The sequence below is a fragment of the Aythya fuligula genome, chromosome 1, assembly GCF_009819795.1.
Source record: "Aythya fuligula isolate bAytFul2 chromosome 1, bAytFul2.pri, whole genome shotgun sequence".
Taxonomy (NCBI): Eukaryota; Metazoa; Chordata; class Aves; order Anseriformes; family Anatidae; genus Aythya; species Aythya fuligula.
In genome coordinates, this window is record NC_045559.1 from 172914729 (window position 1) to 172932090 (window position 17362).

The following is a 17362-nucleotide window of genomic DNA, read 5'->3' on the forward strand; positions in this document are numbered from 1 at the left end:
AATCCACTCACTGTAACTGTTCTTAAAGGTATTTTTCAACTGATTTCCCCCCCCTTCCCCTCCCCCTTTGGTTGTTATATTATGCAGCTGATACAAATGTGAATTTAGCAAACATGAAATTTGCTAACTGTGCTACTCTGGAGACTGGCAGATTTTTAGCATAGGTGTATGGATTGTACTGGAGCTAGTTTTACACTGGTCACGGTCTATCAATCTACTGATGGAAGGCAGAAAAAGCTTCTTCATGCCTCCTTGCAAGTAACAGAGAGCACTTGATCTAGCTATCTTTTCCCTAAGCCTCCATATTTTATTCTTGCCTTCCTGTTTTCCTTCCCAGAAACATGAGTGCTAACATCCTTTTTAGTGCTGCAAAGGTTTAGGAGCATGTGGTTGTTCTCAGTGATGGATGGGATATTTGCTTAGAGCAGTGAAATGGCATGCTGTTTGGAGATTTGCTGAAATCTTCATCCCAATTCAGCTTCTCAGGGGAAGCAATTTAGTCTGTGTTATCTGTTCTAAACTTGCTGCACCTCTGCAACACATCAGCACACAGAAAGGCAGCAGGGATATATAGCAACCTGCCATGGCTTGGGTATTTTGCAGGTGAGTGCCTTTAAGAAAGCACAAATGTGGTCCAGGTCCAAAGAGCTGGATATATTTAATTATTACACTTCTGTATACCAGTTAGCTTTCTGTAAGCTATTTTCAGGTAAGCCACTTTGCAGACTGGTAAAACTGGCATCAAACTTATCTGGTAGACTATTCTTTAGGGGGTAAATAGTTGTAGTTTGCAAGGTAAGTGAGCTGATTTCTGGAGAGCTCTTCATGGGTGATATGATGGTTTTGGGCAGAGGTGCTCAGAGGCTAAAGCCATACAAGGATGTTCACACCCTAGGAAGCCCCTCAGCACAGTTTTAGTGCTGATGCTTTAAGGCTATACAAAGTGTCTATGTCTCCCTGCCTTCCAAGGAAACACCAAGACCACAAGAAGAAGCAAATACTGCATCAGGAAGTGTCTAAACCTGCCTCATCCCATTGAAACCATATATGCATTATTATGTAAATATATGCTGTATGACTATTCTTTTATGTCTCACCTACTCAAATGCACTTTAACTTGAAGATCTCCCTATGCGAGTGTGCAAGAGACAGGATAATATGCTGAAGAGGGGAAAGAGCATAACCTAGAGGTAACTTGGCAGGAGTAGAGACAGATGGCTGATCTGAAAGCATTAGAGGTTTGCTCCCAGAGTACTTCCCAAAATAGAGCTGGTTGTAAATTAGAATTGCCCTTTATAAACAAGGTGTATTGCTCTAAAGTCTGGACATCTGATTATGGGTGCAGATGGTCTGTTACTGTGGGGATTTAGAGGTGTAAAGGGATACATGACAGCTATGTGCCCCAGGCTGATGTCTCAGTGGTTTAAGGTTACACAGGCCGAATTCAGGTTATATTTCTTTTTAAACAAGTATTCTTTTTCTGAGACTAATAGAAAGGGTGGTTTGAAGTGTGCATATTATGCATACTCCTTTAGTATGTAGTAGATTAAGACCAACAACAAATTTTATATGAAACACAGAGCAATCTCAGATATTCTGGAAGAAGTTTATAGTACATCTAGAAAATTGAAAGATTGGCATTGTGGTATATATAGAGAGATGTATGCATATAGCTATACATTAGGTATTTATGCAGAGTTTATAAATACCTAGATGTACATACAGGTATTTATATATATATATGTGCATACATATATAAGATTGTTATATGTACACATATATATTGGCAAAACTCTTACGGCAGAACTGCTTGGTGCTGCTTTGAGAGTGCTGTAAAGCTAACTGTCCCACCAGTTTATCATGAAAATAAAACAGATAGTGATCTTGACTTAAAAATAAAAATAAATAAATAAATAAAATAAAGCTAATTGATTTATGTGTTTAGTTATTATACCAGAACAAAACAACAACAACAACAAACCAACCAACCAACCAAAATTTAATTTACACCATCAATACACAACATTCTATATATTTATGAATTAATTCAACTATCCTCATACTGGAGACTTGACTTTTTTAGTACACATAAGTCCCTGTTTTAGCACATTACCAGAATTTTTTAGAGCTTCTGAGTTGTGTACATCTGGGTTCACAGAGTCTGTGGCACCTAGTTTAACAGGTGGAAGGAAATGAAAGACTATCCCACTAAAATAATTAAGATCTGTAAAACAGTCTTTAAATAGTTATTCATCACTTTGTGAAACACATCACAGAATCACAGCATCACAGAATCACAGAACTGTAGGGGTTGGAAGGAACCTCGAAAGATCATCGGGTCCAACCCCCCTGCCAAAGCACATACAGATGCACATACAGATGTGCATAGCATATTTCAAGGTATTTATTTGCTATGTGTTTATTCCATCCCTAATCCCATTTTGAAGATGAATAATTTTAACTGCAATCACATATGTTGTTTTGTTGTTTGTCCATCTATCTATCTATCTATCTATCTATCTATCTATCTATCTATCTATCTATATTTACAATTGTACCTGCATATTATATACACAAATTGTGTGGGATAGTAGAGTAGCAACTATTTAATTGTTCAGTCCTGGACTAGAAGGTGATATAGGTACATTGCCATGCAATATGTAGCACATTGTCAAAGCTATTGTGATGGTATGAACTCAAGCAAATCACTTCATCCCTTTTCTCCATTCCCATCTTGTCTTCCCAGTCTTGTTTCTCAAGACTGTTTAAAATAAAAACATTTAGAGGTCATGGATCATCTCCTATAACTTTTTCTCTACAATATATAATACAGTGGTACCTTCATCTCTTTGACAAGAATATTGACAGCTGTAAATCAATATAATGAGTGAATGAATGAAACAAATAAATGTATAGCCACATTCCAAATACAGTACAGTAAAAATAATATTGATTACCATTGTAGAAATACTATTTATTAAAAACTACTCAAAATGAAATATGCTTTCCTCTTATCTCTTAAAATTATTTATTCACTTCTGCCAAATAGCCTCTGTTTTAGTTCTCGTTTAACCTTTACAGTTACACTTGTGTTGAGATTTGGCGGAAAGGGAAAAGCCAGAAAAATATTATTGTACAATTTTGCCATAGTTTCTTGTTGTTGTTTTGAACTGCTAATGTAATATTCTTTTTCCATTTCAATTTATCTGAGGTGGTGTGAATTATTTTCAAAAAGGAAACTTATAATATTGGATATTATTAATGTGTAACCTTCCTAAAATATGCAGCGATACTTTTTGTTTATTATTTTTAAAAAAACTTTCCAATGTTAGCATTTGAAAAAGAAACTGTTTTTTTTTTATATGGTTACAAAGTTTGACTTGATTATTTAAATAGAATAGCTTTACAATGCCATACTAGTAACTAAATATGGAACTCTTCTTCTTTTTAATTTGCCTGAAATTTCTTAGCCTACTACAGTTGCAGAAAAGAGATGTTTAAAATTGTAAGTTTTACAGTAAATAATCTTCCCTCCCTCCCTCCCTCCCTCCCTCCTTTGTAGTTTCTTCTAAAAGTCTCTTCCATTTGCATCATATTTTTAGGAAAAATATGAAAATGCTATCATATATTATAATCTTTAAATTTTCTGTTAAAACTAATAATAACTATCACCTGCATTTCAGACACACTGAAGGTTACAGAAGTAAAACAAAGGCATTTATCTTACAGCCTACTTACTCTCTCCCACGTTTTTCCTTCCATGGACAGCCCACCAATGACATTTGTTTCTTTGTATATGGTTACCTTTGTGGTGATCTGGGGAGGTTTTTTGTTTGTTTGTTTGTTTGTTTGTTTGTAATAGAGACCCATTTCTGCTCTTAGTGTCCTACATGGAATTTCTGGTCAACAAAGATGAATGTACATTTTATTCAGAGTCATGTAAGGGGACTTAAAGGATGCAGTGAACCAGCACAGTCTTGAGCCTGTATTGAAATGTTAAGACTGTCCTGTAATTCCTATTGCACATTAAATGCAATATCCTTGATCCTACTGAAAGCAATGGCTAAACTTTCACTGGCTTAGTACAGGGTTGGAATGGTCCCTGATTTACTTGCACATCCTTGAGGTCTCTTCCAACCTAGAAAATTCTGTGATTCTGTGTGATTCTGTGTGATTCAAAAAGTGTCATTTTCTATAACTGTGTGTGAATTTCAAAATAAATAAATAATTTAAAAAGAAGCCAGAAATAAACTTTTTTAACTGAGTTCTCAGCACTAATGGTTAGAACTGTTTAAGCCTCCTTGAATCTGAGAGGATTATGTCCAAAAGTTACTTACAATTGAGAGTGACTCAAGTTTTCAGAGAAATATGGTTTAGTTCTTAGTGAAAACAGTCCTCCTTTGAAATTCAGTCCTGTGATTTTGTAAAGAACAAAACTACTTTTCTACTCTAAGTTTATACTAGAAGCAATATCTTTAGCTGTACTTAGTGTTCATATGGGTAAAATATCAATGATAAAATTTCAAATTTATTTAGGACTGGATACTAAACCAGAGTATCTCAAACTGTTTGCAGAGCCCCTGTATATTAAGCAACTACAATTCGTTATAGGTTTGTGAAAAGGTACTTGCAAGCAGTGAAGGAGTGGTGTTTAATTTCTTTTAATGATAAGGAAGTTTAGCCCTAATTCTCCAAGCACAGTCAATGCAACGAGAAAATATTCTGCTCTTGAACAGACAGATGATACTGAATGTCATTTGATATATTGTTAATAATGATTTTATTCTTATATTAATATCGTATTCTTTTTATTAACCATACATATATTATCCATACATCAGAAAATCTGTTACTAACACATGTTCAGAAGACAGATTCATTATCTGCATTGGCTTGCTTACAATATTTTAGAGCTATTAGGTCTAAATATGCCACAGCCTACAGGTGTATGCTGAATCCCATGCTACCCTTTCCAGACATAATTTTAAAACATTGCTTTAAAAGCCCTGGGAGGCACCAGAGCCATTCTAGCTTGGTTTAATTCTTTTCCTGTATAGCACATTTCATAAGAATGTGCCCCATGCAGTAAACAAATCTAATCAATAAAATTCCACTGAAATTTGACCTTCTCCTCAACCCTTAGACTTGGTTGGACTTTTTATTATTTTTTTATTATTTTTTAAATTACTAAACAAATGGTGAATACAGTTTTGTGTGTTCCCTTACGGTTGGCTGCAGTCGTTTTGGGTAATCAGTTTCTGGTGTAATAGCTCTTTAATTGTACAGCGTATATAGAACTGGAACAATGCATTCATAAATGGGCTCTGGTTTTCATTTAATACTTGAATGCTCCTGAAAGGAAGAGGCTGAAAATACTCAGTAGAGTCAAGTAAAATGTAAGATTCTTCATTGCAGTTTTAGTACTGTGCTGCAATCTGGCCAAACAGAAGTCCTGCTGCCCTTGTCCTGAATATGATCAGCTGGTACCAGCTGTCTGAAAAGCCACATGGTGCCTTTTATGATGCGGACAAACCTTCATGAAAGAGGAGAGCCCACAACTGGATCATCAGTCATCCATCTGGACTAAATGAATATTCTAATCATGGCTTCATGTTACAGTTATAACTGCACTGTTGAAAACTTTCCTTTGTTAAGTAAAGATTAAACATAGAAAGCTTGTTGTACTGTCAGTCAAGTGTGAGACAAAAGCTTGATTACTTTCTGTACCGTTCATCTGTACATCTGTGCTCTGCAAGGCATAGGGCTGAGGTGCGATCTCTTTTAGAAGGCAGATTCTCAGCTTATTCAGTCTTAATGTGTATTCAGGTGCTCAGTCTTGCAGCCTGCTAGATCAGTAAAAATTGACTGTCACATGCAGCACTCCATCAGCTAGTCTTTTTCTAAGCATAATGTGAACACTTTAAGCCAAGCTGTGAACAACTCAACAGACAACAATGAAGACAAAAAGTGCATGGGTCTCAGAGTACATCTATGTTACTAAATTGAAAAGTGGCAAGGAGAAGCATTGAGCACCAAATCCACAAGGCTATACTTATTCCAGGAAACTAAAAAGGGCTATTGCACTAGTACAGGCACACAATTTTTAAACTCATTGTGTTAAAGTATTAACGATATATATTCCCTGATTTAATGCGTGCCACTTTACAACATGACCATGACATGGTCATTCACATTGGTTAAGGATTGTTCTCAATAGGCAACTGTTTGTGGCTAGCTTGATCTGGATGGTAGTATGCTCCTTAAATTTAGGGCCAAAGAACAGTCCCTGGCACACAAACATGCAATCCATGCAACACTATTGTTCTCACTGCGTAAATGTTGGTACATAACTCTGGTTCAGCTTCCTTTAATGACGTCTGTTCAAGACAAATCTGACTTAGTAAGTCAATGTGGACCTAAACAAAGTTTCTCCCAGAGAACTCCAGGGCCAGGGATCCCTTAAGCCTGCCTTTGTTTACCAACTTCAACAGAGATAAAAGTTATCAACTGTAAACCAGTCCTGAAGTCTACTTTATGCGTGGCATTGTGAGTGTAGCCAGAGAAGTGTGGAGTTATATGTCGTCTGCCTTCTAACATGTTTATTTATACAGAGTTTACCTGAATTCCATTCCTTAATGGAATGCTCAATAAACAGTTATATTTTTACTTACTTGTGACAAGAGGATTAAAAAGGTAGACAAGAGTAACACAAAATCATGCCTGCTGTCTTTTCATAGCAGCAAGCTTTGATAGATGTATCCCACATCTACTAAGCCATTTTCCCTGAGACCATTTAGGAGAAATTCAATAAAGAAATTGTTCTTGAGCTGTCCAGTGCCCTACATTACAAATTCAGCAGCCTTAACGCAATACTGTTTTTCTGTTTGTTGCTTAAGGCCTCAAAAACACAATGGCAAAACAGTATGAGATTACTATTAAATGCCCATGAGTATGAGTTAGGAAGAAAAATGCACATATATATATATATGTATGTATATATGAAAGCTGTTTCTATCAAATAAGCAGTTACATTGAGACATATTCTGACCTCCTGTCACGACATGTTTATTGAAGTAAACATAACTTTTACCATGCTAAGATTCAAGTAGGCTATACAGGCTGGTTTCAAATGCCAGATACTAGCTCCTTACATACAGTTCAGGAAAAAACAAAACTAAAACCGTAACAAACAAAGAAATGACAAACAAAACACAAAACCCAAAACAAACAAATAATAACAACAACAAGAAAACACAAAAAATAAACAAACAACAACAACAACAAACCATCACATCTAATAAATCTACAATAGCCACCCCAAACTCTTTCCTGAATTGGTAGTAGAGTCATTGCAGGATAGCAGCAGTCTTGGTTGTTTGCTCACTTCCCAAAATCAGAATCAGGTGTTAAGATTCACAGTCCGAATATTGACTTCTCTTTGTTGAATGATTTCAGGCAGCCATAAATCTGAAATTTACTGCTATATTTAAAAAAATAAAGAAATTAAAAACTGAATTTTATTTTTACTAGATGAAACTTCATGATTCTACAACTGATTCAGTTTAAGAAATAATCTTTTCTTCTCTTCATAGCCTGTAATAAAGTCTTCCCACTGCTAGTAAAGGCCACAGGCTTTGCATCAAGTTTGCAAGGTCTCAGGACAGAGTTTTGTCAAGATTGGTTCATCTGAACTTTTATTGACCTGCCTGCAGCTTTGTTTTTACTTAGTTCAGCTGTCACAGCAATTTTTCTTCTGATCAAGTAGTTATGGCTAATTTGTTTTGTTTGTCATTATATGGTGCAATCATAGCTTTAAACAAATGTTAGTGACAAGTAGTTTTTCCTGTGCAGAAAGAGATATTTATGGTTTTGAGATAATGATGCAGAGAAGAGAAATAGAAACTCGATATGATAGCAGAAACCTGGAGAGCTGGAGATACAGGATGGGGCACAGGAGTAGGATGATAAGGGATAGGACACAGTTGGTCACTGGAGACTCCATGGCTGTAAATAAATCACCCAAGTCAGTTACTGAAATGCAGACCTGGAGCTGGGGAAATTACAGTTTTAGGGGTAACAGGTCAAAGAACAAGCATCTAACATACCTATAATGCTGTCATATATTTTAAATTCAGATGTAATATGCATATATAGACCAATGGGGAAAAAAAAAAAAAAGAGAGAGAGAAACTTGTAAAATCATTTTAGCAAACATATAAAAATTATACTTAGTGGATCCTAGAGGGAGGAAGAAGAAACTCTCAACATAAACATTGTGTACCTATACATTGTACACTATGTGGACTCCAGGTGATAACAACCCATTTGTAGCATCATCACGCCCTGTCGACCCCCCACCCTGAGGGGGTTCCACCACCACAAGATTACAGCCACTGACCGTAGGACTCAGAGGACTATGAATAATACCAGGAAAAGAGTAAAAGCTAAATGTGTGTATAAAAGTTTGTTTGTACAACTGCTATTACTGAGACTTTTTCTCTATAGAATTACTTTTTTTTTTCCTTTTCTTGTAATAATTTGATCTGCACTAATAATGATTCTAGAATTAGATTGTTAAAATAACCACTATACTAAAAATAAATTCTTAGCTGTACATAAGATGTGTTTCCTCTTTGTCTATAGACAAGATTTTGAACAAAACAGTATTGAATAAAGTCTAAATTGAAAGTGAAAAACTAACAAACAAACAAAAAACTCATCACAAGTAAAAGCCTTCTAGATTGCTGCTGCTGCTGCAATTACTCCGATGTGTTGTGCTCACTCTTTCAAAACTGATCATGGATAGAAAAGTAGTAAGGGTCAGTTTAGCTCCCCTGATGCAAACACTCAGTGACATCTGAGAAGCTCTAAGATATCCAAAGTATCTATAAGTGGTTGGCAAGTACAAATAAAACCTAAAGGACTGACATTCCCTTCTGAACTGTCAGCAGGAGGCTACTTAGGGTAATCTAGGGAATCGCAAATGCCGTTAGATGTGTCCATTCAGGGAACTAATTCCTAAGAAATGCTACTAGATCTGACTCAGGAGAAACCACTTAGAGAAGACCTGGGAAATTTAAACCCTCTAAGTTCTGAACTGTTCTGAACAGATAATATTTAACCCTGTTTTATTTTGTCTCCCCGTCAAATATTAACTTGAAAAATATCAGGTTCTGATACTGGTTCATATTCAGATAAACCTGACAAGAATGCATTACTGATAATTACAGTCTCAGAATACAGTTGAAATTATGTTATTTTTTATATTATTGATTTAAAAATTTTTCAGAAATCCAAACTTCATCACAGGACAGTGATTAAATCTTGAGTACTAGCTTAATTTTTTTCCAGCTTTCTCTATAAAATTTTAGTTCTTACTTCATACCAGATTCAAAAATCTTTTTGCAGCTCTCTTTAACTTGGTTTTCAATAACTATTTGGTATGAGAAATACCATTTACAGTGAAGAAACTAAAACTTCTAAAATATAATTCACATTACAACTGATGTTTCTCAGGGAATTACTGGTCAATAACACCTTGCTGAAGGCGACACCACTTGTAATAACAGCTTTAGGATTCAAAAAGAAATGACTGCTAATCATTTTTTTTTTTTTCAATTTTCATGGCTATTTAAAAAAAAAAAAAACAATCAGAAGAAAGACTTTTAATTTTTAAACAATGTATTTAAATTTTAAGAAGTAAAATTCTTATTTTGATTACAAATTTGCACAAAGGCTGGATAAAGATCATCTTTACAATATCTTTCATTCATGTAATATTAGTATTTCAGAAACATGGTACAATTTGTTAGATGACTACCACAAGCCATTAGCTCAGCAGTGAGATTTTTAAACTAAAATTTAAATTTGACATACAATTCGGAGTCTCTACATTGACATGTTTTTCTCTATATGAACGTTCAGATTGTTGTATTGGGAAAAAATGAAACTCTTAAAACTTTTTTTTTTTTTTTTTTTTTTTTTTTTTTTTTATGGCTCATATTTTCAGGTCAATGTTGTTATTCCAGTATGCACTATTACCATATCATTAAAAATGTCTTTCATATACAGGAGGAACTGCTTTCAGAAGCATTACAGTAATAACTGACTGATGTGGTAGCAAAATAGAAAACAGACTCAGAAGTCTAGATCTAGGGCTACGAAGATAGTCAAGGGACTAGAGGGGAAGATGTATGAGAAGCAGCTGTAGGCCACTTGGCCTGTTCAGCCTGGAGAAGAGGAGGCTGAGGCTGGACCTCATTGCAGTCTACAACTTCCTTGTGAGGGGGAGTGGAGGGGCAGGCGCCGACCTTTTCTCCTTAATCACCAGTGATAGGATCCATGGCAATGGTGTCAAGCTGAGGCAGGGGAGGTTTAGGCTAGACATCAGGAAGAGGTTCTTCACTGAGAGGGTGGTCTCACACTGGAACAGGCTCCCCAGGGAAGTGGTCACTGAACCAAGCCCATCAGAGTTTAAGAAGTGTTTGGACCTGTGCACTTAGTCACATACATGTAGTCTAATTTTTGGGTAGATCTGTGTGGTGCCAGGAGTTGAACTTGATGATCCTTATGGGTCCCTTCCAACTTGGGATATTCTATAATTCTGTGATCCAAAGGATCATAAATAATAACGGATTTTATTGAAAATGAAACTCACAAGAAAACACTTCCTTTCACCCTATTCCTCATACAAAACAAATTTTAATCAACAGCCATTACTTGTGGGTAATGGCACATTTAGACAACTTTTTCTGGAGTTGAGTAAGTCCCAAATGGAGTGAAGAGGAAGGGGACAGTCCTGGCAGACATCTCACTGTGTACCAGCTCATCAATACAACACTTAGAAAATTCCAGTAACAACAGACAACAGTATGGCAGATGACATATGCAGATTGTTGACTTGGCATTGTTAAAGGATAATCTTTTAATGTTTCTAGTTTTCTAGGTGTGTTATTTTACGAGGGATATATATGCTCATTTTCCTTGGACTAATGGTGTGAATCTTTATGTCTTTTCTGTGTTCTTATTTCTTCCATCTCCATGCAGAAGTTGATCTTGGAAAAAAACTATGTAAAGGTTTGATGCTAAATCTTATACTGGTTCATTGATTTACTTATGTCTTTTGAGACTTGTATTAAAGTATAAATGTATATTGACACTAACAATTAATTTATTGTATTAAAAAAGAAGGATCAGACGTATAGAATAAGCAGTTTACCAGGATGTTCATCTGAAATGTATGCTAATTGCAGATTTTTTTATTTTGGGGGGGGGGGGGAAGTTTATCTGCTTTCAGGTGTATCATGAAATTTATTTTGGCATCTTGTACAATTGATTTAAGTTTTCTATATGACTTTATATTTCAAGTTGACAGATTAATTTATTCCCATATATATATATATATATACACACATATATATTTAAAATAATATATATATATATATACACTGAAACTGAAGGTTTCATTTTCAAAATTATCATACATCTCAGAAAGGTCTTAATACAATTTTAACTAGTCACAACCAGAAAAAAAAATTACAATTTTATTACTTCTTAAAATCTGAGGCCTGTGTTAAACTGGGGTGAAGGGTGAAGGGCCCATCACTTATTAGACTTACTCCTTTATATTATGAGCGACTTCAAAACGTTACTTCAGCGCGTATACCATATCCAAGTTCCTAACATATGACCCCTATCGTCTAATTGTGTACCTAGTCAATGTACTGATTCAAATATTTCTGCGTTATAGTACACACATTTAGAAAAATTATAAGAATATAAAGGTTTGCTATGAGGGCAAATATCATGAAAGAGGATGATGTGAACAAGAATATTTTTTCTTAATTGCTCTTTGCTGTGTTGCATCCAATCCTCTGCAGTTTGAGGTATTTTGGAATAAATATTATTTATATCCCTCTTAGTCTGTCATGGCAATGTTAGACCTATTTTCCTTACAAATTTAAACTTCATTTAATATTTATTTTAATTGAAAACTGATCTTTTGATATCTATTTTTAGTTTTATTGCTTATTAAACATTTTCATCTTCTTTAATGCTACATGTAACTTCATCACAACAATGATGATTTTAAATCTTTTAAAAATATGCTGTTGAATATTCTTGCTGACACCCCTTTAAAATGCACTTCTTTTATAATATCTCAGCATCATTAAACTACAAGTTTTAAGCTTTAAAACATTTTCTGTATTACAGTAAATTTCAAATTTATTTTTCTTCAATCTTTTCAAGCCAGTTATCTGCTTTTCTCTCATAAGGCTTCTAGTTAATTTTTAAATGCTTTCTTCAACCTCCATCATAAAATTAAACTGTGATGCAACTCAGCCCTCATTGGATCGAAGAAGGATTTTTCACATCATTTAGCCAGCTTGACAGTAGCCTTAATACATTTTCCAATGACGATTACAAGCATGTTGTTAGAACAAATGCTTACAGTGTTTAATATAATTCTGATCAAATAATCTTTATTAAGGATTAAAGGCAAAAGTCTGTACAGAAGAGAAGAGTCTGGAAGATGGATCTTTACCTTGCAAGCAGTGTGTGAAATCTCTTTTAATTCTACTTTAGTAACTTCTTTCTGACCTTAAGTTTTTCAAGACATCAAATTTCATTGACGAAACAGCTCATACAGGTGTGACTAAATGATCTTTAACAGTCTAAACTCTCAAGAACAGTATATACGAAGACAGGCAGAAACAACATTGAAAGGAATGTAAAGAGAGAAATTGTAAGTATATCAATGTGAAACATTATTTCAATCAGAAATTTGAGTTTTCTCCACAACATCATAGAGGCTTCAAAGGAATATTATGATTTACTATTATTTTTTTAAAAAATGCAAGGATATTATTTCTGATAAGATAAACCAAAATAGACTCAGAGACCTCTTACTTAAATACAAAACATATTTATGTAAGTCCAAACAAATATATTTTTAGGAATATAGGATTTTGACTGAAAAGTATATAAGAATGTCTCTAATGCTCACTCCAGGTGTTTTTTTTCCCCTCCATATATTTTGTTTTGAGTAGTTTACATATGTAAACCCCTTTCTTGGTGAAAGGTAATTTATTTCAGAATGATGTGAAAAAAACTATAGTGAACACCTTTCCCATGCCATAGTGCTGAAGATGAAACAAGTTCTTCAGACAACAGGAAAGGTGTTATCAGTAAAAGCAGACTGTATTTTGTCTGCTGTTCCATATTAAAACCTTAATTCAGGTTTTCAGATCAATACATACTGACAGCAGCGGGACCTATTGCATTGGTTTTACTCTGATGGCTAACAAAACTCCACCACAGCAATCTGTTGCTCCCCTTCCTTAAAGGAAAAGGAGGAAAAAATGTGATGGAAAAAGAGCTCAAGGGCTAAGATAAGGACAGGGAGATCTCTCATCTGTCATTACTGTCATGGGCAAGACATACTCAGCATAGGGAGGTTATTATAATTTATTGCCTATTACTAACAGACTAGAGGAGTGCGAAACTAAAAGAAAACTAAAACCACCTTCTCTCCATCCACCATCTTCTATGTCATCCCACCAACTGGTGCAAGAGAACAGGGAGTTGGGGTTGTGACCAGCCCATAATGCTTTGTTTCTGTTGCTCCTTCCTCACATTCTTCCCCTGTTCCAGTACAAGCTCCTTCCCACAGGATGTGGTCCTATTATAGTGTGGGCTTCCCACAGGCAGCCGCTCTTCAAGAGCTGTTCCGATATGGGTCTGTACCACTCTGGCATGGGTCCCCCATTGGCAGCAGATCCCAACTGACCTGTGGGAACTCCTCTCCATGGGCTGGAGTTCTAGCCAGGAGTCAACTCCTGTGTAGGCTCTTCATGGGCTGAAGCATGGAGGTAAACCATTGGTGGCAGGGGACAGCCTGCTGCACCATGGTCCTCTGCACGGGCTGCAGGGAACTTCTGCTCCAGCACCTGGAGCACCTCCTTCTTCACTGACTTTGGTGTGTTCAGAGTCATCATTTATCTCAACATTTGCTTACTGCTCTCTTCCAGTTTTTGTTTGTCAAGCATTTTCCCCCTTTTTAAATATGCTTCAACAGAAGCACAACCGTCATTGCTCATTGGCTTAGCTCTATCTGGAAATGGGTCCCTTTTGGAGCTCTTGTCTGACATGGAGCAACTACTGGGCTCTCCTCTCAAAAGCCATATCTGCTGCCCCCCCCCCCCCCCCCCTCAAAATTACTAAAACCTTGCCATGTGAGCCCAGTACATGTATATACAGATTTCCACCTATATTATAAGGCTATTGTATTGATTCTAATTCTCATCCATCTTGGATGTATAAAAACAGCCAACAAGTCACTTAGAAGTCATATGCAGAGCATTATATTTTGGAACTTTCTTTTTGTTTCCATACAGTCTAATTGACAAACTGATCAGGTCTGAATGTTAATAAGAACATACTTCTAAGCATCAGATCTGAATGTTAATAAGAATGTACTTCTAAGTAATACTTAACAGTATTTACTAATTCCTAACAATCCTTAGAACATAATTCCTTTGGACACGCATTCTAACAAAATCAGCTGTATACACTTGTTACAGAAATTAGAGAGATCAGGTTTTTATGTACCAATTTCATTATTTACTTATTTTAAATACATAAACATATATATATATATATTCCTGGAAAACATTGCTAACATTAATGTAATATTACTACTCATATTCCAATAATAATTTAAAAAATAGCCCTTGACAGAAGCAGTATTTCACCAGTTTAGAATCAGTGGTACAATTATTTATACATGTATCTGATGGGAGACCCTCTATAATATTTATACCACGCTACTAAAAAGATGCAGTTAAAAATGATCCCACCTATCATATTTGGCTGATATCCATAAAGATTATACCCTAAGTTGTGAAAGCAAAAATCCTTATGAGAATCAGAAGCTGAACTTGGAGGCAAGCAGCTGAGTAGTACTAAATAAATGCCAAGTGTGATGAATTGACCCCAGCCAACAGCTAAGCAACACCAGCCACTTACTCACTGTCCTCACAGTAGGAATAGGGGAGATAATCAGGACTTAAGTGAGAAAAACTCATGGATTGTAATAAAGTTTAACAAGGGAAGGGGTAAACAAAACAAAAACAAAATAGGCGATGCAAAAGCACTCCTTCGGCACCTCTTACCAGTAGAGACAATAAACCCAGCTAGTCTCCAACTAATGCCTGCTTTGGAAAGACTCTCCCCAGTTTTATTGCTGAGGTTGATGTCGTATGGAATAGGATATCCCCTCCCAGACTCTTGTTCACCCTCAGCCTATTCCCTTGTGAGGAAGAGAAGGTTGTGATGCTTTGTAAGCACTGTTCAGAAACAGCTAAAACATTGTTGTGTTATCACCAGTATTTTGATCATAAATCGTCTCATCATAAAACATAATTATAATCATAAACACGTCTTCTCAGAAGTAAAATACCTCCATCCCAGCCAGACTCTCTACATCAGGTTTAAAAATAAATAAATAAATAAATAAATAATAGTCAAAGATTTTCTTATTGCTTTAATAAAATCACGATGCTTAGGCTTTGCAAAGCCAGTCTTAGTTAAGAACAAAAAGTTAAGGTAGAGTTTACATTATGATTAACAGTGTGCACAATTTAAAATTTGAGAGTTAAGAAAAGCCTTAACTTAAGAAAACTTAAGAAAAGCATTTTTACACCTGTGTAGGATCCAGTTGATTCAAATTCATTTTTTTTTTTTTTTGTTTCCTTTTAAGATTAATTCATATTCAGAGAGCAGAGAATCTTTGTCATTCACGTCTATATTAGGAAACAGATCCTGAAATTCCACAACACAAATTCTCAAAGATTCTTTTAATCATGGGTGAAAATTTAGGAATCTAAACAGAAGTAACCGAAGAAGATCACAAGGGAAGTCTGTGCCACAGCCAGGGACTACATTCACTGTTCTTGAACTCTAACCCATGGCAATAGCTGTAAGAGCTGTCTTCTCTTACTGTTAGAGGGAGAAGATAAAGGTTTTCTCACTATCATTTTTTTTTTTCTTTTCTTTTTTTTTTTTTTTTTTCTCTGTCTATGGTATCCAGGAACCATCTCTTTTTCTGATCAAGATGAATAACCCAATGGCCTCTCCAATACAGGTAGGAAACTCTTGAGCTGTAGTAATACCTCAATTGGTTCTTTTTTGCCTGCAAGGCAAGGAGATACCTTCTAATGTGTTAAATGAGCTGTTCACAGTGAAAGATGGAAGGTTTTGCTCACCCATGAGGAACTAAGAATTGCATGGTACCCTGTGGGGTTTGGATCAGATGGTAGCCTGAGCATTACTTCAGATTTAAAACATTCTTTAGTGATATTGCTAAATCCACTTGCTATGTCAGAAGGTGAGAGGTAGGTCAGCAGGCCAGGCACATAACATCTTCACATAAGGATAAGAAATTTATTAAAAGCCAGTGAAAGGAAGACCATGTTTCAGTTTATTAAACACAAAGAGATGACCTTTACAAGAGGGGAGGAACAGGTTAGCTCCCAAGACCAGTGTCATATTTTAAAATACTATGAGAAACAGTTTTGATTCTCAGTGAAAATAAACCTTTCTGAAACTTCTGAAAAGTCTGGGGTTGTTCTTAATTTCTCAATTTTTCATTATTTTATCCATATGTCATTATAACAGTGCCAATATACTATGTCTCATGAGATACTGATGTTTTTTCTTCATGTCTTTTCAGAAGTCCTTTTCAGAAGGACTCAGGAATTATGGAGCTCAGGCACACTGCAGCACCTGTACATGCAGAGCCCATGCCTAGGGCACATCTTTGACCACTAGAGGGCAAACTGATCAGACGAACCATTGCACTAGTGGCAAAATCTCCGATTTCATTTGTGGTTTTAGCTTAATAACTAAGCATTTTATTGAACTAGGCTGCTGTGCGACTTTTAATGAGATTTAGTAATGACACAGGTAGGATAGTTATTGAAGTATGGAAGCTGTTGAATAGATCTCAGGCTGAATGAGCAGACATGAGATGGATGGAAAACTACATCTGGATCCAGAGGGTAGTGGTCAGTGGTACAAAGTCTAGTTGGTGGCTAGTAATGAGCAGAGTGCCCCATGGGCCTATAATAGGTTCAGTCTTATTTAACATCTTCATTAACAATCTGGACAATGGGGTAGAATGCACCCTGAGTAAATCCACAAACACAAAACGGGGAAACGGCTGACTCACCAGGCCACGCAGCCATCCAGAGAGACCTTGACAGGCTGGAGAGGTGAGATGACAAAAATCTAGTCAAAAAGGTGGCAAGAATTGAGAAAAGGCTGATAAGAACAAGAAGTGCAGAGTCCTGCACCTTGGGAG